Source organism: Nelumbo nucifera, chromosome 3, assembly GCF_055504915.1.
Source record: "Nelumbo nucifera cultivar China Antique chromosome 3, China Antique-T2T, whole genome shotgun sequence".
NCBI lineage: Eukaryota > Viridiplantae > Streptophyta > Magnoliopsida > Proteales > Nelumbonaceae > Nelumbo > Nelumbo nucifera.
In genome coordinates this window covers 71,747,490-71,769,356 of record NC_142651.1, presented here as the reverse complement: position 1 = coordinate 71,769,356, position 21,867 = coordinate 71,747,490, and the positions used below count along the sequence as shown (strand labels likewise).

General features: G+C 31.6%; 1 pseudogene across 1 annotated transcript in view; it reads left to right on the top strand.

Annotated features, from left to right (window-relative positions):
• Positions 1-21,333, top strand: part of LOC148801338 (serine/threonine-protein phosphatase PP1-like) — a 30,520-nt pseudogene extending 9,187 nt beyond the window's left edge. The window contains exons 4-6 of the transcript XR_016083835.1: positions 1,041-1,109; positions 1,216-1,302; positions 20,755-21,333. The product of XR_016083835.1 is annotated as a serine/threonine-protein phosphatase PP1-like (transcript). The remainder of the gene's footprint in view (positions 1-1,040; positions 1,110-1,215; positions 1,303-20,754) is intronic.
• Positions 21,334-21,867: the final 534 nt, after the last annotated feature.

Genomic DNA, 21,867 nt, shown 5'->3' with positions numbered 1-21,867 from the left:
CATCTACTGGCCAACATAAAATAGAGTTACACATAGTACACCTTTACACATATCATAGAAAGATCATTCGCTAGATCCTTCCACTAATGATCTCTTCGAGATTGTAAAAGATGGCCTTCTTCTATGGTGATTTCCCTGTTAAGCCCTTTGCTTTAATTTGAGTTTGGAGATGGTTTTCTTTCTTGGTTTTGGGGCTTTGTAATCTGAAGGCATATTCTTTGATGTAGTAAACTTATCAATGTGGCAATCCCTGGGACACTGATGAACGAGCAATCAATACAAAGAGGTTGCTGAACCCTTGGGAAAGGAATGAAAATCTTACACTATGCCTCGATTCTGCTAAAGGCTATTGGATGTACAATAGTTAATATTGGCACGCAGGACTTCATTGAAGGGTAAGTATACATGCTGTTTCAATCGTTAGTTCTTTTCTATTTTCAAGAATATTTTGGTCCTGTCACTAGTTTTTTGATAGTTTTCTGAATATTCTGTTCCATGCCAAAGTACAAAGAAGTAAAACTTATTAACCTAATATTCTATTAGGTTCTTTTCATATGAACCCTGAAGATTATCTAAAAAGTGCATGATAGAAAGCCTTTAAACTTCAAACAAGATTGGAGTTTGCTATCTATGTTTATTTCATTATTCTGCCCTTGCTTGTACAATAGTCGATACCATATGCTCGGTAAGTACAATGCTAAGTTACATGTTTTGTGCTGTTGCACTGCACATTCTTTTTTCTTTATTTGGTCCTTTTGACGACTTTGGTTGGATTTTTGTTATTTTCTTCCTCTATAATTACGTTGGCATATTGCAATCTATGAACAAATGTATATTTTGAGATGGATTTTTGTTGCATCATGTTAATTTTGATTAAATTTCTTTAGACTTTAGAGTGTCAAGTCTTGATTCTGGACTGTAATTGTTTGAAAGCCATTTTTCTATTTTGACTTTTGAGCACATGGTGATGATACAAACTGAAAATTATATAAGTAATATTTTCTATAATTGAAACAATTACTTTGATGTTTTAACCTTAGATACAACTATGGGCGGACCTCAATTTGAGGAAAACACCTCAATTGGTGGAGTTAGTTGATGATAGTAAGGTGAAATAACCTTTTTATAGAAGTTTTCTGCTTATTTGTGATTTTTTATGAAATGTTATTTGCTACTTTTTAGTTCATATGTTGTATTTTGTTCATAAATCGTTAGGATGTGAAGGAGCTGATGAATCAACCACCTGAGAAGATCTTATTGAGATGGATGAACTTTCAACTGACTTTCTCAGCAGATGTGAAGGTAAGTTAAAATTGGGTTAATAGATTCCTCTTTTCTTTATTTCGTTTGTGTGTTCATAATCACTATAACCTACCTTTGACTTTCTCAGCAGCTTGAAAACTTAATATGGTAGTGTACTATCTCAAAGTGGATATGAGATATCTGAAACAAGTGGTTCATCGAAACTTGAAATCCCATTTAGTTATATTTGGCAGTTAGAACTAAAAGATGCTTTATAACTCAATTTTATTTCATCCCACTTGGTGCTTGAATCCCAAAAACCAAAAACCAGAAACCAGGCTGAATGTTTCATTGAGTTAATTGAAATCACTTAGTAGTAAGCACTTTCCAGTTTCCATACTTTGAACGCTAGAACATGCCTCCTTTTCTGATCAGTAATTGGAAGGCCCTCTTCCTCCTCCTTGCACAAATATAACAAAAGCAAGTGTGCAATTAATGAGCATATGCAATTGCAACTTGTTTAAATCTCAACATTAGGACAAGCTCTTTGTAGTAACAGCATCAAATGCATCAAAGTTTAGTTTATGCTAATAAGTCATTTGCTCTAATTAACTTTAAAAAGTCTGAAATCATTGCTATCCAAAACTGGTCTTTGGAAGATTTAAATAGCTGGTAAATTCTTGGGATCTCCAAAAAAGGCAAAGTGATATATTGTGTTCTATACCAGAAGTATTCATTTGGCAAGGTTTTTAATAACAAGAAGATGCAAAGGGATGAAGTACTTAGGAATATCCTCCAGTATCAGTGGTAGAGGTTTCATTGAAGCAGGTAAGGGATGATAGCACATGCAATCAAGGGATTAGATGTCTTGATGTAGAGGGCAATGTTGTTCTTCAAAGGAACAACAATGTTTTCTAGTTGAGGAAGTGTTAACTGGAAGGATTGGTGCCAATTTGGGAACGGATCCAAGAGGTTTAACTGATTAAGTAAATCTTATTTGGTGCATGTTACTAAGGTTTTTTCGTGGTTAAAAGAGGGACTTGTTGAGACTGGACCCAACAATAAATTTAAGAGAGTTTTTTCAAGGAAGGTTAGTTCTAGAGCTACGAATCATAAGGTTCTTATTGATATTAACTCCAGTGATCAAATTAACATTCATGACAGTTCTGAAGTTGGGGAGTTGAAGAAGATTGGAGTCCTTGAGGTGAAAGGGAAGGGGGATGTGGGTAAAGCTTTGATAAGTAATGAAGTTTTGAACTTAGATAATGGGAAAAGGAAGAGTCGAGTGGACTTAAGGAAACTAGTGGAGAGGGATATTGAAGTTGGTAAATCTGTAGGCCTATTCTTTTTGGGTGGTGAGGCTTTTGCTAGAAGGGCTTTTGAAAGAGTTTGAGAAAAAGAAAAGGTGAAGTGAAAGAGCAACATTCAAGAGGAAGGTGTAGAGGCATGGGATGAGGGAGAGGGTCAGGATTTCAGACGTGGAGGACTAAGTGCGATTGATGGGAGGAGTTGTGGAAGTTTGATCTGCTGGTTTTTACAGGAGGCGGATGCTATTGTTTGAAGTGTTCAAGAGGGTTGGTTGGAGATTTTCTCATCTTGATCAAGGTTAGTGTTGGTTTGTTTAGTTCTTGGAATATGATTTTAGTTTGGTTTTGTGTGTTGACCCTGGATTTGTGCTGTAATTTTTTTTTATCTTTTGTTGTTTTCTGTTGTGGGAGTATTGTTTTTGCTTTCAGATGATGTTTTATCACCTTTTAATTGTAATCCCTTGTTTTCTTTTTTAATGAAATTTACTCTTGAAAAAAAAATCTTTTGTTCTCTAAGCTCCTCATATGGTGTTAAATGAGTTCAAAGACTACTGCTTCAAAGTGTTCTTTTTGCATATAATCTGTGGGGGTAGTTTTGTAGTGCCCTTGTCCCACCTTACTTGTGTTTCTTCCATTTTTTTGAAATACTCTCTTTTTTTTTTTTTTTTTTTTTTGTACAGTTAATGTATAGGAGTTCCTGGTATTTGGAGTTTTTAATAACTATTGCCCACCTTATCCCATTCTTCTGTTCCTTCTCCTCCTAATTGTGTTTGCTCTTTCGACCCAAGTCCACACTCAACCTCCACCTTTACTTCCTCAAAATGCAAACCATCTTCAAAACAACCTTTATCCTGACACATACATACATGCATTGATAGGCTGAATAAATTGAAAATCCCCTCCAATTTATTGCTGTTTATTAGGTGATTTCCAAGAGGGAATACAATGAGTGAGGGAAATCTTTGTAAGTGTGAGACTTTATTCTTGTGAATTATCCAAACTTGTCACAATTCATGAGGTTAAGGAAGCTAAATATGACTTTCACCATGACCAACCCTAACTACCTTCATGTGTACAATGCACTTGATTGAATAATTGATAATCATTTGAGCTAGTTTACATCTGAACTGCTAATGCACGAGGTTCAACAATTGAAAAAGAGAAAAAGAAAGGGACAAAGTCCAAATGACTCTGCTGGCATGAACTGAATAGTAAAACTAGCGGTTTATGACATGAGTCAGTCCTAACTCCGCTATTCCAAGCTGAATAGTAAAACTAGCAACTTGGAATATGAGTATTGTTATCTGCCTCAAGCTTGTGACCAGTGTGAGATGGAGCATAAAATGCACTCACACCAAAAAAAAAAAAAAAGAAAAGAAAAAGAAGAAAGAAGCAAATACCCCGTGTGAGATGGAGCATAAAATGCACTCACACCAAAAAAAAAAAAAAGAAAAGAAAAAGAAGAAAGAAGCAAATACCCCGTGTGAGATGGAGCATAAAATGCACTCACACCAAAAAAAAAAAAAAGAAAAGAAAAAGAAGAAAGAAGCAAATACCCCGTGTGAGATGGAGCATAAAATGCACTCACACAAAAAAAAAGAAAGAAAAAGAAGAAAGAAGCAAATACCCCGTGTGAGATGGAGCATAAAATGCACTCACACCAAAAAAAAAGGGGAAAGAAAAAAAATATTGGTGACGGCTGAGGTTCAAAGGGACAAAATGTGGTTGAACACTCAATGAGGTGCAATGACAGATTTGAGACCAAGCTCAAAGGGTTAAATTTTGCGGTCAATGAGCTGATTTACATATTGAATGGAAGTGAATGTTGGGGCATGAGAATTTCATATTCTCCCTTTCCTTGACTCTTATGTATGTGATAAGAATGACAATTCAGAGGAATGAATCAGAATACCTACACAGGTTTCCCAACCACTCAATGTATTCTCATCCTAGAATTCATCCGGTAAATGGTAATAATAAGGGGGGATGATCAGTTTATGGCTGAGGTCTTTGCTTGAGGACAAGTAAAAGCTTAACCCACTTGTGAAGGGGTACCTTTCCCCTATGTCCAGTCCTTGCCAATGTTTCCCTGAAGGGTGCAATGCCTACTTTCATCTCATCATACAAAGGCATCATCGCTCTATGGAAACTCTACAGTGGCTAACTATTCTTGGGTGATGGTGCCCCTCATGTGCATTGAAAACAGAGAGGACACATCCTCTGCTGATATCCAAAACTCCCCAAAAGGCCCAAAAAATGTGTATAACAGCAATGACCCAATAATGGGTCCACACCTTTTTGATGATTATGTGCACCTTTAATCTTATAATGCTTGGCTTTCTGCCAGAATGGCAACCTATATTGTTGGTGATGATGGAATCAGGTAACCAGTTAACGATTTTGGTTTCAATTTTATTTTGATAGGCAAGTACTCTCTTTCTTTGTTTTTCGGTTGTTCTAGAGATTAGTGATTTTAGTCTGAGTTGGTTCAGAATGATGTGCTTTGCCTAAGTTCTCTAACTTGGTTATAATACAATTTTTAGTCTTTTTTCCTAGTTACACTAAGAACAATTGTTTTTGCAATAAATTATAGAGGTTTAAGATAGTTTTAGGGACTTGTTAAATGCTTGGATTTTGTGGTTTTTATTCTATTTTCCTTTAGAGTTGTGGTTCAATCGTGCAATCTCTCTCCTCTCTCTCCCCGAGTGAAGTGCTTGTTATTTTTCCTTTTTGAGTATCAGAACTTAATCCACTTGTGAAAAGGGTACCTTTCCCCTATGCCCAGTCCCTGCCAATGTTTCACTGAAGGTTGCAATGCCTACCTTCATCTCATCATACAAGGGCACCATCACTTTATGGAAGACACTCTGCATTGGCTAATTATGCTTGGCTAATGGTGGTGCCCCACATCCTCTACTGATACCCCAAACTCCCCAAAATACCCCAAATGTGTATATAACAACAGTGAGCCAGTATTGGGTCCATACCTTTTTGATGATTATGTACAACTTTAATCTTACAATGCTGGGCTTTCTGCGGGAATGACAACCTATATTGTTGGTGATGATGGAATCAGGTAACTAGGTAATGCTTCAATTGTTTTAGAGATTAGTGATTTTAGTCTGTGCTGGTTCACATTAATGTGCTTTTCCCATGTCTTTTTTTGTCCTAGTTAGACAAAGAATAGTTGTTGCTTGTATTTTGCAATAATTAATAGAGTTTGAGATAGTTTAAGGACTTGTTAGATGCTTGGATTTTTTTTCTCATCGGTTCTTCTTATTTTCATTGTTCATTTAAATGTTTAGAAGGAAAAGGTTTGCCAATAGTCGTGAATTTTTAGCTATAAAGACACTTTTCTATTGAATTTTTTGATGAGGTTGAATGCAATTACTTATTAATTGGAGATATGCTCAGCTTGGTTGTTAGCCTGTAAAGACCAAGAAAATGCAATCTGTCATGAATTTGTGCCCACATGTTGGTGTTGTCGAAGTACTAGAATTTTAATCCATACTAACACTAGCAAAGAGTTATTTAAAATTTGAAAGTAAACCAAATGCTTTTACTTATTTGCATCTTAAGAAATTTATTTTACTAAATTAAATGATTCATTTATTTATTTTAATAAGTTAAATGGGACAAGTAGGTCTTGTGTTGTGTGATAACTTGTCACATAATTAATAGAGGTTTGAGATTTGTTAGATGCTTGGATTTAATCTTGGATTTCTCTCTCTCTCTCCCTGGGCATCTTTTTAGCATTCTAGTTCCCTTTTGAGTTCAAATCAGTATGTTGAATTTTCTCATCGGTGCTTCTTGATGTTGATTGGTGGTAACCAAACATTTAATTGTTTAGAAGGAAAAGGTTTGTGGCGACTTGGTCGAATTGGGGGAAGATGTAGGTATTATTGCGGGTCAATCTATTGGAGAACCAGGGACTCAACTAACATTAAGAACTTTTCATACCGGCAGAGTATTCATAGGAGGTACTGTAGAACCGGTACGAGCCCCTTCTAATGGAAAAATAAAATTCAATGAGGATTTGGTTCATCCCACACGTACACGTCATGGACATCCTACTTTTCTATGTTATATAGACCTGTATATCCCTTAAAAAAAGAAAAATATCTGCAACTACTTCCAGTGACAATTGTTCGGTCGATCTGATGGATACAGAAAGCTCATATTCTTCCAGTTCTGATTTTCTAAATCAGATGAAAGAATAACGACCTAAATCCTAACTCTTTTTCTTACATGAGCCTTCTCTATTTCAATTTCATTTCTATTCACCCCACGAAAAAAAATAAAATGCAATTACTTATTAATTGGAGATTTTTCCGAAGCCCAAGTTTTAGGGCTATGAACGGGTTAGGTCAGGTGAGGGATAGCTGTAACTCCCGTCCCAATAACAACTAAAATTTTATTTATTTATTTTATTAAACCAATTTATTCATTTATTTATTTTAATAAATTAAACAATTATATATTTATTTGATTCAACTCGCACCCAATAATAAATGAGTATTTATTTTTATTTAATTAACTTGTTGATTTATTTATTTTACAAACTTAAGTAAGTTATTATCTATAGATTTCTATTTATTTAATTTACTAAATTAAATTATTCAAGTAATTAATAATTTATGTAACTAATAAGTTATTTCTCTTTCTCTCCTCCCCCCCTTAGTTGGGGTTAACCCTGTTCACGGGCCGAGCCAAGTTCGGGTCGGGCTTTACCTTTACATCAATAGAGCATATTCAAGCGCAAGTCCAGGCCTCGACTAAACATTAGGCCACGATATTGGGCCTGAACCCGACCCTCGTATAAAGCCCAAAGCGCGATCAAGAAATTTTTATTTGTTGCTTCTCTCTTATTTCCTTGCTTAATTATTTATATATTTGTTTTATTAAGTTAAAAGATTATATTTATCTAATTTACTAAATTATTTATTTTTATTTACAAATTATTTCCCTCTCTCCCTTATAGTCCCGAGTCCAATATTTATGGTTGTCAATGGGTTGAGTTTGGTTCTAGGAATCTTGGATATTTGTTTATCTTGTTAAATTAAATTATTCATTTATATATTTTTCAAAATTAAGTAATTTTTAATCCATAAATTTCTATTTATTTTATTTACTGGTTTATTCAATTAATTATTAATTTATTGCAAGTTAAGATTAAACCGCCAAGTTTGGGTTGGGCTGTCTTTATATCTTGACCCAACCATCAGGCTTATCTCTTGAGTCAAGCTTGACAAGGAAATTATCATTCTTTTTTACTCTTTCATTTTCTCACCAATTTATTTATATATTTAATTTACAATGCTATTTACTTTTATTAACAAATTATTTCCCTCTATCTCACTCCCCAAGTTCAATATTTTGGGTTGTCAACGAGTTGGGATTGATTTTATTATTTAGTTTAATAAATTATTCAATTAATTAATAATTTATTTTACTAACAAATTATTTTTCTCTCTATGGATCCTTATTTTTGGGCTATCAATAGGTCTAGTGTGGGATAGCATGTACCTATCCCATCCCAATAATAAATGAAAATTTATTTATTTATTTTCCAAAGTAAATTATTCATTTATATATTTTAATACATTATATAAAATATTATGTATAAATTTTTATTTATTTGATTCAACCTCCCAACTGAGACCTAACCTACTGATAACCCTAAATATTGGCTCAGGGAGAGTGATTGAAATAACTCAATTGTTAAATAAATTATTAATTACTTGAATAATTTAATAAAATAACTAAATATTAATTTATTTGATTCAACCTGACACCCAATAATAAATAAATATTTAGTTATTTTATTAAATTATTCAAGTAATTAATAATTTATTTAACAATTGAGTTATTTCAATCACTCTCCCTGAGCCAATATTTAGGGCTATCAGTAGGTTAGGTCTCAGTTGGGATTAAAACTATTAACGGGTTGGGCTAGGTTTGGATTGGGATTTGCCTTTACATCAATAGAACATATATTAAGCCCAAGTTTGAGTTCGAGCCAACTTGGGGTGTTTTATAATGGGAGGGACGAAGTAAGAAAGCACTGAGTACTTATTTACTAAACCAAATTAATGACTTATTTATTTTAAAAAATTAAATAATTTATTATCCATAAAATTTATTTATTTAATTCAACCCACACCCAATAATAAATTAATGTTTAATTCTTTTATTAAAATATGTTGTTGATTTATTTATTATTTTTTATTTACTAAATTATTCAAATAATTAATAATTTATTTAACTAATAAGTTATTTCTCTCTCTCTCTCTCTCTTTCTCTCCTAATATTTAGGACTATCTATAGAATAGGTCTTGGTTGGGATTAAACCTTTTTACGGGTTGGACCATGTTCAGATCAACAGAACTAATTCAAGCCCAATCCAAAGCCTAGGCCAACCATCAGGCCTAGATCTTGATATTGTGTCCGAACATCATATAAAGCCTGGATTGCAATTAGGAAATTTTTATTCCTCATTTCTCTGTCATTTTCTTGCCAAATTATTTATATATTTATTCCTTATGTTTTGTTAACAAAATTTACTAATTTATTCAATTAATCAATTATTTATTAATAGGTTAAGGTTAGGGTTAGGATTAATCCTATTTGCAGGCTCTCCAGGTTCAGCCCAACTCAACCACCAAGCGTAGATTTTGTAAATGAGCCCAGCCAAGAAATTAATAATCTTTATATATTTAATTTATGCGCAAGTGTGAGTCTAGGTTGAACTTCGGGCCTACATCTTGAGCATGAGCCTGAAGTTCATATAGAGCCCTAATCATGGTGAGGAAAGTCTTTGTTTCTCTCATTTGCTCACCTAATTACTTATAGTTATGCTTTTAAGTTAAAAAATATTTGCTAAACTTACTAAATTATTTTAGTTTATAAACAAATTATTTCTCTCTCTCTCTCTCTCCCTCCTGAGTTACATATTTAGGGTTGTCAATGGATTGGGTTTAGATCTAGATAGTTTGGATATTTATTTATTTTTCCAAAAATTAGTAAATTATTATTCATAGGTTTTATTTATTTACGTAACTAAATTATTCATCTAATTAATGATTTAATTTATGAACAACGGATTAGTTCTGGTGTCGAATAGGCTGTACATGTCTTGTCCCAATAATAACTAAAAATTTATTTATTTATTTTACTAAATTAAATTATTCATTTATTTGTTTTAATATATTAAATAAATTATTCTCCACAAAGTTTTATTTATTTAATTCGATCTGTGACCAATATTTACGGTTGTCAATGATACAAGTTCTAGTGTCTTGCACCAATCACAAGTGAATATTTATTTATTTTTTGTTAAAGTTAATTATTGATTTATCTATTTTATAAAATTAAGTAAATTATTATCCATAGATTTCTATTTACTTAATTTATTGAATTCTTTAATTAACTAATTAATTAATTATTTTCCTAACAAATTATTTTTCTCTCTCTCACTCCTGGAGACTATTTTTAGGGTAATTAATATGTTTAGTGAGGTGTGGGATATGATGTACCTATCCCGTCCCAATAATAAATGTAATTTTATTTATTTATTTTACCAAACCAAATTAATCATTAATTATTTTACAAAATTAACTAAATTAGTATCCATAGGTTCCTATTTATTTAATTTATTAAATTATTCAAATAGTTAATAATCCATAGATTCCCCCCCCCCCCCAACCCAAGCAAAATTTTTAGGTTTATAAATTGGATAGGTATCGACTGGGGTTAAATCTTTTCATTGGTTGGGCCCCGTCTGGTTTGGGCTTTGCCTTTATATCAACAGAACTTATTAAGGCCCAAGTCTAAGCCTAGGCCAACAATCAATCCTAGATTTTGAGCCCATGCCCAACCATCATATAAAGCTCGAATTGCGATAAGGAAATTTTTGTTCTTTTTCTCTTTCTCATTTTCTAGAAGTCTCTCTTCCATATTTGTTGCTAACATGTAATTATTTATAATGATGCCATTAATAAAGAGCTAACTACTCCCTTTTTCTTGCCTAATTATTTATATACTTATTTTAAAAAGTTAAAAGATTTTATTGATTTAATTTACTAGATTATTTAATTATATCCCTCTCTATCTTATTGCTCGGTGTCCAATTTAAGGGTTGTCAACAGGTGGGGATTGGTCTAGGTAGCTTGGATATTTATTTATTTTATTAAATTAAATTATTCAATAATATATTTTACAAAATTAAGAAAATTATTATTCATAGATTTCTATTTATTTAATTAACTAATTGACTTCATTAATTAATAATTTATTAACAAGTTAAGGAGGTTGGGATTAAACTTGTTCACAGGTAGTGCCAATTTGGGTTCGACTTTGTCTTTATTCAATAGAATATATTGAAGCCCAACTTTAAGCCCGACCCAACTAGACCTATCTCTTGAGTCAAGCACGGCGAGGAAAGTGTTATTGTTTATTGCTCTCTTATTTCCTCACCAATTTATTTATATATTTAATTTAGTAAGTTAAAAAAATTTATTTATTTAATTTGCTAAACGATTTAATTTTATCAAAAAATTATTTCACTATATCTCTCCCTCCCCGAGTCTAATATTTTGGGTTATCAATGGGTCAGGCTTGGTTTTAGATAGATTGGATATTTATTTATTATTTTATTAAATGAATTGAGTCATTATATATAGATTTTATTTAGTTTAATAAATTAATTAATAATTTATTTTTCTCTTTCTCTGGATCCTTATTTTTTGGTTTATCAACGAGTTAGGTCTAGTGTGGTATAGCATTTACCTGTCCCGTCCCAATAATTAATGAATTTTTTTTATTCTTCTGTTTTACTAAACTAAATTATTCGTTTATATATTTAAATACATTAGATAAACTATTATGTATAAATTTTTATTTATTTGATACAACCCGACACCCAATAATAAATGAGTATTTAGTTATTTTATTAAATTAAATTGTTGATTTGTTTATTTTACAGAATTAAGTAAAATATTATTCGTAGATTTCTATTTTTAATTTACTAAATTATTCAAGTAATTAATAAGTTATTTAACTATTTAGTTATTTGAACATCTCTCCCTAAGCCTAATATTTAGGGCTATTAGTAGGTTAGGTCTCAGCTTGGATTAAAATTATTAACGGGATCAATAGAACATATTTATGCACAAATCTGAGTCCAGGTTGAACTTCGGGCCTACATCTTGAGCATGAGCCTAAAGTTCATATAGAGACCTAATCATGGTGAGGAAATTCTTTGTTTCTCTCATTTTCTCACCTAATTACTTATATAGTTATGCTTTTAAGTTAAAAAATATTTACTGAACTTACTAAATTATTTTAGTTTATAAACAAATTATTTCTCTCTCTCTCTCTCTCCCTCTTGAATTACATATTTAGGGTTGTCAATGGATTGGGTTTAGATCTAGATAGTTTGGATATTTATTTATTTTTCCGAAAGATGGTAAATTATTATTCATAGATTTTATTTATTTACGTAACTAAATTATTCATCTAATTAATGATTTAATTTATGAACAACGGATTAGTTCTGGTGTCGAATAGGCTATACATGTCTTGTCCCAATAATAACTGAAAATTTATTATTTATTTTACTAAATTAAATTATTCATTTATTTCTTTAAATATATTAAAAAAATTATTGTCCATAAAGTTTTATTTATTTAATTAAACCTGTGACCAAAATTTACGGTTGTCAATGATGCAAGTTTGGTTGGGGATGGCTTGGACTAGTCTTGCACCAATCACAAGTGAATATTTATCTATATTTTTTTGTTAAAGTTAATTATTGATTTATCTATTTTATGAAATTAAGTAAATTATTATCCATAGATTTCTATTTACTTAATTTATTGAATTCTTTAATTAGCTAATTAATTAATTAATTAATTATTTTCCTAACAAATTAATATGTTTAAATAAATGTAATTTTATTTATTTATTTTACTAAACCAAATTAATCATTAATTATTTTACAAAATTAACTAAATTGGTATCCATAGGTTCCTATTTATTTAATTTATTAAATTATTCAAGTAGTTAATAATCCATAGATTCCCCCCCCCAACCCGAGCAAAATGTTTAGGTTTACAAATTGGATAGGTATCGGTTGGGGTTAAACCTTTTCATTGGTTGGGCCACGTTTGGTTTGGGCTGTGCCCGACCATCATATAAAGCTCGGATTGCGATAAGGAAATTTTTGTTCTTTGTCTCTTTCTCATTTTCTAGAAATCTCTCTTTCGTATTTGTTGCTAACATGTAACTATTTACAATGATGCCATTAATAAAGAGCTAACTACTCTCTCTTTTTCTTGCGTAATTATTTGAAAAAGTTAAAATATTTATTGATTTAATTTACTAGATTATTTAATTATATCTCTCTCTATCTTACTGCTCGGTGTCCAATATTTAAGGGTTGTCAACAGGTGAGGATTGGTCTACGTAGCTTGGATATTTATTTATTTTATTAAATTATATATTTTACAAAATTAAGAAAATTATTATCCATAGATTTCTATTTATTTAATTAACTAATTGACTTCATTAATTAATAATTTATTAACAAGTTAAGGAGGTTGGGATTAAACTTATTCACAGGCAGTGCCAAGTTTGGGTTGGACTTTGTCTTTATTCAATAGAATATATTGAAGCCAACTTTAAGCCCGACCCAACCATTAGACCTATCTCTTGAGTCGAGCCCGACGAGGAAAGTGTTATTGTTTATTGCTCTCTTATTTCCTCACCAATTTATTTATTTATTTAATTTAGTAAGTTAAAAAAATTATTTATTTAATTTTCTAAACGATTTAATTTTATCAAAAAATTATTTCACTATATCCTTCCCTCCCCGAGTCTAATATTTTGGGTTATCAATGGGTCGGGCTTGGTTTTAGATAGGTTGGATATTTATTTATTATTTTACTAAATGAATTGAGTCATTATATATAGATTTTATTATTTAGTTTAATAAATTAATTAATAGTTTATTTTTCTCTTTCTCTGGATCCTTATTTTTTGGGTTATCAACGAGTTAGGTCTAGTGTGGTATAGCATGCTCCTATCCCGTCCCAATAATTATTGAATTTTTTTTTACTTTTGTTTTACTAAACTAAATTATTCGTTTATATATTTAAATACATTAGATAAACAATTATGAATAAATTTTTATTTATCAACCCGACACCCAAAAATAAATGAGTATTTAGTTATTTTATTAAATTAAATTGTTGATTTGTTTATTTTACAAAATTAAGTAAAATATTATCCATAGATTTCTATTTTTTAATTTACTAAATTATTCAAGTAATTAATAATTTATTTAACTATTTAGTTATTTGAACCTCTCTCCCTAAGCCTAATTATTTAGGGCTATTAGTAGGTTAGGTCTCAGCTTGGATTGAAATTATTAACAAGATCAATAGAACATATTTATGCGCAAGTCTGAGTCCAGGTTGAACTTCAGGCCTACATTTTGAGCATGAGCCTGAATTTCATATAGAGCCTAGTCATGGTGAGGAAATTCTTTGTTTTCTCTCATTTTCTCACCTAATTACTTATATAGTTATGCTTTTAAGTTAAAAAAATATTTACTAAACTTACTAAATTATTTTAGTTTATAAACAAATTATTTCTCTCTCTCTCTCTCTCTCTCTCCCTCCTGAGTTACATATTTAGGGTTGTCAATGGATTGGGTTTAGATCTAGATAGTTTGGATATTTATTTATTTTTCCAAAAGTTAGTAAATTATTATTCATATGTTTTATTTATTTACGTAACTAAATTATTCATCTAATTAATGATTTAATTTATGAACAACGGATTAATTCTGGTGTGGAATAGGTTGTACATGTCTTGTCCCAATAATAACTGAAAAATTATTTATTTATTTTACTAAATTAAATTATTCATTTATTTGTTTTAATATATTAAATAAATTATTCTATTAAACCTATTCATGGGTAGTGCCATGTTCGGGAAGGGCTTTGTCTTTATATCAATAGAATATATTCAAGCCCAACCCAACCATCAGGTCTATCTCTTGAGTCAAGCCTAGCGAGGAAATTGTTATTCTTTAGTACTCTCTCATTTCCTCACCAATTAATTTATATATTTAATTTAGTAAGTTAAAAATTTTATTTATTTAATTTTATCAACATATTATTTCCCTCTATCTCCCCCTCCCTCTCCCTGAGTCCAGTATTTTGGGTTGGTTTTAGATAGTTTGGATATTTACTTATTTATTATTTTACTATATGAATTAAATCTTTATCTACAGATTTTATTATTTAGCTTAATAAATTATATAATTAATGAATAAATTATATTATAAACCTATTATTTCTCTCTCTCTCTTTGGATCCTTATTTTCTGGGTTGTCAACGAGTTAAGTCTAGAGTGGGATATGAATAATAAATGACATTTTATTTATTTATTTTACTAAACCAAATTATTCATTTATATATTTTAATACATTAGATAAACTATTATGTATAAATTTTTATTTATTTGATTCAACCCAACACCCAATAATAAATAAATATTTAGTTATTACTCTCTTGAGTCGAGCCCGGCGAGGGAAGTGTTATTGTTTATTACTCTTATTTTCCTCACCAATTTATTTCTATATTTTATTTAGTAATTTAAAATTTTTATTTATTTAATTTTCTAAACGATTTATATTTATCAAAAAATTATTTCACTATATCTCTCCCTCCCCAAGTCTAATATTTTGGGTTATCAATGGGCCGGGCTTGGTTTTAGATAGATTGGATATTTATTTCTAATTTTACTTAATGAATTGAGTCATTATATATAGATTTTATTATTTAGTTTAATAAATTAATTACTAATTTATTTTTCTCTTTCTCTGGATCCTTATTTTATGGGTTATCAACGAATTAGGTCTAATGTGGTAGCATGTACCTGTCCCGTCCCAATAATTAACAAAAAGTAATTTATTTATTTATTTTACTAAACTAAATTATTCATTTATATATTTAAATACATTAGATAAACTATTATGTATAAATTTTTATTTATTTGATTCAACCCGACACCCAATAATAAATGAGTATTTAGTTATTTTATTAAATTAAATTGTTTATTTATTTATTTTACAAAAATAAGTAAAATATTATCCATAGATTTCTATTTTTTAATTTAATAAATTATTCAAGTAATTAATAATAGAGCCTATTACAACTCTAATCACACTATTCTTAATTAAACAAACCCACTATAACTTATACCAGAGACGGATAATCTCCCAATTCTAAGTTAAACGAAACAAACATATTTAGAGAAGTTGGGAAATCAACTCATCTCCATAAAAAAGTGAAACATTTCCTACTCAAATCAAAACAAAGCAAATAAACAACGACCAATCCAAACAAACCCATTTAAACAACGTAGAAAATCATAGAGACCAAACTGGAAGTCTCCATTTACATTTAGACGAACCATTTAAATCTCTCAAAATATGCTAAATCTACTCACTTAGACTTATAAGTGCCAAACAGAACCAATAGGAACCGATTCAAACTAATCCACTCTGGCGATGCAAACGTGCATGTGCCAAACCAACTAACCTAAAATTTTAAGGATCAAAAAAGATGTTTTTGTATTTCATAGAGAAATATTTCAAAGCACTAACAATTTGATAATCAGAAAAATCTTCAAAAACCCAAACGAATAACACGTTAAGCTATTAGTGCCAAACTACAAACAACGATCACTCACATCTTTAAACAATCCACCCAATATACTCTGTTAGAACAGAGCACTAACAAAATCCAACATGGCCATTCAAAATTGGAACCAATACAACCATTTCAAGTCGGCCGAAACTATCATTCCGTAACCGATAAAACAGAAGCATATGAAGGAATTATTCACTTTATTTAAAAAGTCCAACCAAAGCTAATCGATAGATTCCCAGAATGATGCCATCAAAGAAAACCGTAGCTAAAATCAATCCAAACAATCTAAGGCTATCCAAACCATCCTAATCTATCAATGGAAAAACTAAACTAGAGTCAACCCACACGTAACAAGATGCAGACAATTTTAGATTATTCCCTTACTAACCAACCAACCCTGATGCAAATGAATCAAACTCAGCATAGAGAAAACCATCTGGTAGATAATCGAATATAGCTAAACTTAATCAAACTCATTCTCCCTAACATTGGGCCAAACCTAGGTAGGAGCAAATACAGATTTTCCAAAACTAACCAAGCCGTGGCAAACCATTCAAACATCAATCAAATCAATACCCACTAACAAAGCATATTAGCAAAACAAAATCCCCTTACTAACAGAAAACAACCTGGCATACCCTAAATAAAAAGGAAATCAGGTAAACTACTCAACAAAATAAAATAAACCAACTTGTAGGAAAATAAAACAAATAAACGTTGATCGATCCAAACCGTTCCGTCAACACAATCTAAAATAAATAAAAGAAGAAACTTGACTTAATCAATTTAACCCACAAGAATAGAGTTTATTAAAATTATAATCACACTATTGTTAATTAAACAAACCTATTATAACTTATACCACAGACCGGATAATCTCCCAAATCTAAGTTAAACAAAACCAACGTATTTAGAGAATTTGGGAAATCAACTCAACTCCAAAAAGTGAAAACCTTTCATACTCAAATCAAAACAAAGCAAATAAAAAACGACCAATCAAAACAATACCATTTAAGCAACATACAAAATAATTGAGACATAACTTGATATAAATCACATCAACCAACAAATACCGAGCATATTACCCCACTAAAATCACCACTTTCACTTAGACGAACATTTTAAATCTCTCTAAATAAGCTAAATCCACTCACCCGGACTTGTAAGAGCCAAACAAAACCTATAGGAACCGATTCCAACTAATCCATTTCTGACGATGTAAACGTGCATGTGCCAAACCAACTAACCTAAACTTTTAATGATCAAAAAAAAAATTTTGAATTTCATACCGAAATATTTCAAAGCACAAGCAATTTCATAATGAGAAAAGTCATCAAAAATCCTAACGAAAAACACATTAAACAATTAGTGCCAAAATACAAACAGTGATCACTCTTAACACCTTAAAACAATCCAGCCAATATAGTCCGTTACAACAGAGCACTAACAAAAGCCAACATGGCCAACCAAAATTGGAATCAACACAACCATTTCATGTCGGCCCAAACCATCATTCCATAACCCATAAAAAAGAAGCATAGGAAAAAAATTATCCACTTTATTTAAAAAATTCAACCCGAGCTATAGATAAGCTTCCCATAACGATGCCATCAAAGAAGACCATAGCTGAAATCAATCCAAACAATCCAAAACTATCCAAACCATCATAATCTATCAATTTAAAAACTAAACGAGTCAATCCACATGAAACAAGATGAGGACAATTTGAGATTATTCCCTTTCTAACCAACCAACCCCGATGCAAATGAATCAAACTCAACATAGAGAAAATCATCTGGTAGAGAACGAATAGAGCTGATATTAATAAAACCCATTCTTCCAAATCCTGAGAAACAGAGTCTAACCAAACCTAGGTAGAAGCAACAACAGATTATCCAAAACTAACCAAACAAATAAACATTGATCAATCCAAACAATCCGTCTAAACAATCTAAAACAAAACAAAGAAGAAACTTGACTTAATCAATTTATCCCACAAGAATATAGTCTATTACAACTCTAATCACACTATTCTTAATTAAACAAACCTGCTATAATTTATACCACAGGACGGCCGGGGTAAACTTCACTGCTGTCTCAGCTGCCCGAGTTGGACCTAAAGAACATGTATTGTGTGTTTGTTTGAAACATTGAACTCGAACCAATTTCTAGTTATACTCCGGATCTTGGAGACTGGTGGGCAAAACCGAAAAGTTGCATATAACCCCTAGACTCGATTATGGTACTACAATGGGTGTTGGATTGGGCTATCTTTGATTTGCCAATCGGTGAGATCCTTTGGAGGTCAAAACCCGGGTATGTTGGGGCGGTCCGAGAATTCAATCAAATAGGTGATCATAGTGATAGGATCAGCCCCTTTGTAAGAAAAAGTGAATGATCAAGACTACACTCTCTCCCGATGGAAACCAAAACTACTGGCAGTCGATTTTAAACTTGTTTGAGATTTGTTTTACAAAATATATTTATATGATAATATATATATATATATACATTTATATTTTGTTTTAAGAAAAATATTTGCAAAAGGTTTTAATTCCCAAGACCCATCCGATCCGAGAGTGCAACACCGCATCTTGCAACCAGGGGAGAGGTCATTCCCTGTCGGACAGTGTGATCATTATGGGCTGAGAGGTTAAGTGTAAGAGACCATTTATGGCTATTCACCCGATGGGTTATATCCTACTTAAGTCCAATATCTTTGGGCCTTCATAGGATGGCTGAACTCAATGATCATTTAATGTAAATATTGGGCCCATTAAGAGCCCATACTGATGGACTCCGGGGTTTACCGTGCTTGACAGTGAATTTGTGCAAGTCTTTTTTCACGGAGGCTAGGCCGAATTCGCATGGGCTTATATATGGTCATATTTGGGATCCCATGCCATACAAAGTGAACCAAATGGACCAGCAACTAACTAGGGTTGTGAGCCACTTGCTTAATGGGCATAAAGTCCAAAATTAATTGGATTAATTAAGTGGTCACATGACAGCTTAAGCAATCATGTGACGGGCGAATATGGGTTTGGATATGGGTCCGGATCATCCATTAGGATAAGAGGATAAGTCTTATCCACTTAGAGGGTCAAAATCCAAATAAAGATTTGGATTAGGAACCTCCTAATTCGATTAGGAGTGGTGATCCTTAAGGCTAAGAAAAGAGGAGACTGAAATTTGCTTCAGATTACTCTACTCTTGCTGCCTTAGAAACCCTAATTTGACCTCAATTTCTTGGACTAACTTTGACCAGTTCGACTTTTGGTTTTTGAAGAAAATATCAGAACCAATTCGTACTCACCTCCCTTGTTGGATCCAAGGTGTTGGATCACGGTTTTGTTGAAAATTGTGTTGTTGAACTACTTTAATTCAAACTGCACTATCTCCAGTGAAAGCTGGTTTTGGTACTCTCTTTGGGTGTGAACTACCACTCTGGGGGCTACATTTGTGGAATTTGTATCAGTTATACTTTTCCCTTTCTGTTGGTTTCAAATCTGGTCCGATCTAGGTGCAACAACAATCCTAGAAAAATACAATTTTTCTAAAACTAGGAATACGATTCCCGGAAGTGTGAAATAAAATTTTTTAAATTTCACCCAGCCATCTAGCATGGTTCAGCCATCCATATGATTGATTTCCCCTTCCTTCAAAATGGCCTTAGCATCCCATTTTGACCTAGAAATATGTCGATGAATGTAAAAACTGGATTTTTAAATGGAGAACTAAATGAAGAAATCTATATGACTCAACCCGAAGGTTATACAATTAAAGGAAAGGATGACAAAGTTTATAAACTTAAAAGGGCTATGTATGGTTTAAAGCAATCTCTTAGGATGTGGTACTTTACTTTTCATAATGATGTTTTAAAAATGGGCTTTGTTCCTAATTCATTTGATAATTGCATATATACTTTGAATAATGAAAGTTCTCATAGAATATTATCCTTATATGTTGATGATATTTTAATTGTTGGGGATGACTTAAAAATGATAGAAGAAATCAATGATTGGTTGAAATTTAATTTTGAGATGAAAGACATGGGTGATGTAAGTTTTATCTTAGGTATCAAATTTGAAAGAGACAGAAAATCTAGAATGATATGTTTATCTCAACAATTATATCTAAAAAAATATCTTAAAAAATTTAAAATGGGTTCAAGTAACCCGGTAGGAACTCCTATTAAAAAAGGAACCAAATTATCCAAAGTAATGATGCCATCTACTCAAGAAGAATATGTGGAAATGAAAAATAAACCATATGCACAAGTTGTTGGGTGTATAATATATGCTATGTTGTGTACTAAGCCAGACTTAGCATATTTTGTAAGCCTTGTGAGTAGGTAAAAAGTAATCCAAGAAAGTTGCATCAGAAAGTAGTTAAAAATGTTGAGATATATATAAGGAACACAACAGTATATAAATTAACATATCAAGGCAATGAAATTGAGTTTTGTGATGCTAACTTTGCAGGAGATTGTGATGAAAGAAGTTAATAAAAGTGGTTATATTTTCCATCTTGGTGGAGGAGCGATCTGAAGCAAAGGTGTGTGGCAAAACACACCATGGAAGATGAATTCATAACTTGTAGATCAAATGCTACTGAAGCTATATGGTTAAGAAGATTCTTGGAAGACTTAAAGTTAAGTATGCCAAGCAAGTCAATCATCATCAGAAATGATAACCAAGCTGCAATTCAAACTATCAAAAATGGTGAAGTTGGTCCCAAAGAAATGATTGATGACCCTTTAACAAAACTATGTATTATTGTTGATTTCAAGAGGCACATATGGTCTAAGAAGCAATCAATAAAAGTATCTCATCTCAGGTCAGTACATCTAAGTGGGAGATGTTGGACTGAGTGGCCTATGGCCCTCGATGATCTAGCCTTGGTGTGTTGGACAAACCGTGGCCACTAGATATAACACACACTAATGGACTAATTGTTTGCTTTTTGTGTACATTTTGACATACAATATTACACCTTATTTCTTATGATATTGTATTTTATTTTCATATAAATAAAATGATTTTGCAAACAAGTTTTTACACTATTTCACTTGTACAAATTTTTTGGACCAAGTCAATCCATCATCTATGAACATTAGGAGTAGAAGACTTGACAAGAGTGGTTGAGAAAAGTAAAAGTGATTACCTACATTCTAGGAGGTTCCCAACGTTCAGATTCTTTATGCAATTATAAATAAGAAGGTAAACTTGGGAACTAAACACAAGTCAATTGCATTTTATTCAGCTCCTACAAATCCCACTATATTGGTGCTCTCCTTCAGGCTGTTGAATGGTCCAGGGTCTTGTATCTTGAACTGGCGGGTGTTGCAATCCTAATCTTTCATCATCACCAGCTCCTTCTTGTCGGGTTTTTCAATCGACACAAGCTCCACCTCAGTATGCCTAGGGTCATATAATATGGGATGAGCAATTTTGCTCCAACCATCTGCCATATCAAGGTTCAATATCAGTTTCTTGCCAATGTTGGATTAAATGACAAGCCCTTCAATATTCTTGCCTTCTTGAGCTCATTTGGTCATGATTTTTAAAAGAGAAAATTGGTTAAAAGAAGTTGAC